Source organism: Octopus bimaculoides, chromosome 13, assembly GCF_001194135.2.
Source record: "Octopus bimaculoides isolate UCB-OBI-ISO-001 chromosome 13, ASM119413v2, whole genome shotgun sequence".
Classification (NCBI taxonomy): Eukaryota; Metazoa; Mollusca; class Cephalopoda; order Octopoda; family Octopodidae; genus Octopus; species Octopus bimaculoides.
The window spans coordinates 545448-547176 of NC_068993.1; the positions used below are offsets into that span (position 1 = coordinate 545448).

At 31.2% G+C, this 1729-nt stretch overlaps 1 protein-coding gene across 4 annotated transcripts in view; it reads right to left on the bottom strand.

The window, feature by feature from the left end:
* LOC106871441 (transient receptor potential-gamma protein) overlaps positions 1 to 1729 on the bottom strand; it is a 39074-nt gene that overhangs the window by 1451 nt on the left and 35894 nt on the right. The gene's annotated exons all lie outside the window — the stretch shown is intronic.

Sequence of the window (1729 nt, forward strand, 5' to 3'; positions counted from 1 at the left end):
ATGTATATGTATATATACATATATATATATGTATATGTATATATATGTATATGTATATATACATATATATATATGTATGTATATATAAAATAATAAGGATTATTACAAAGTAGCATTAGCATTACCTTTAATCCCTTTTGATATTCAGCTTCAAACAGACCTACACATGTTGTTTCTATTGCATTTTGATGAGTAACTGTTGCAGTTGCAACTCCACTATAATACAGGTGCAATTTCTTCAGGGTCTTCACTTTAATATCCTTTAACTGTTTAAAGTTTTATGTTGATTCCCTTTGATGCGAAGTTGTACGTTAATTTAGACGCAAACTATCTTCAATTCAAGTATTGATTGGATAATCACTTGTTTTTTCCTTATAGCAAGTTATTTCAAAACACTTCATTTTTTAAATGTTTATGTAGATCGAAACTGAACCAAATTCGATGACTGGCACCCGTGCCTGTGGAGCGCTAACAGCACTTTCCAAGTGGGATCACTGCCAGAGCAGTGGTCTCGCTTCCGTGCTGGTGGCATGTAAAAAGCACCATTTGAGCGCGATCGTTTCCAGCTTTGTTTTACTGTCACTTGTGCCAGTGACATGTGAACAAAACATTGGACTGGCTCCTGTGCAGGTGGTATGTAAAAAACACCATTTGAGCGTGGCCGTTACCAGTACCACCTGACTGGCCTTCGTGCGGTGGCACGTAAAAGCACCCACTATACTCACGGAGTGGTTGGCGTTAGGAAGGGCATCCAGCTGTAGAAACTCTGCCAGATCAGATTGAAGCCTAGTGCAGCCATCTGGTTCGCCAGTCCTCAGTCAAATTGTTCTACCCATGCTAGCATGGAAAGCGGACGTTAAACGATGATGATGATGTATGTGAATGATGGCCATCAATATTCTGCCATTTTTGTGGCTTATCAACAAGTACCTGTATTTACTCTAGCCCTGCTTCTAATTTATATTTGCCTCCAATTTGGTTCAGATATTATAAACATAGAATATTTGAATAAACATTTACAAATTTAGGGAGTTGAATGTTTTATGTTATAAACTAAAATTAAAATCTTAATGCCTAAATATTTATCATAAATCTATTATAGAATTGAATTACAAATTTAGATTAATATTAAATTTATTATAAAGATTTAATTATAAATTAATAAACAATAATTATAGCTTAATTATCAATTTATTAAAAATACTAATTGTACATTTACAAATAATGATTATACATTGTTATAATTAATAATAAATTCAATAAAAAATATTAATAATTTATTTTTGGTTAATTAAATTTGCTAAATCTAATGTGTACAATACCTGACCAGTCTTGGAATGTCTCTGAAATAAAATGTGGCACAATTTGCAGCTTTTACAGAAGGTGCAGACATAAGATGCAAGGTATTTGGGTGCAGGGCAAAAGAAATATAAATGGCAAAAAAAAACAACATGCAAATCAAATGTAAATAATATGCAAATAATATGTAAACTGTGTAAAAACATGCAGAGAGAAAAATGAAATGTAGATATCAAAGAATATTCCCAAAACAGTTTCCTGACCATATTCTTTATTGATAATAGATTAATTGAATGTTTTAATTAACTGTTAAAATAATCAATACTTTTGAAGGATTTTAGTAAAGTAACAATAATTATATTTATTGGAATATTAACCTAAATAGCATATTTGGAGCCATCTAGCAATATGCCATTTTATATATGTATAT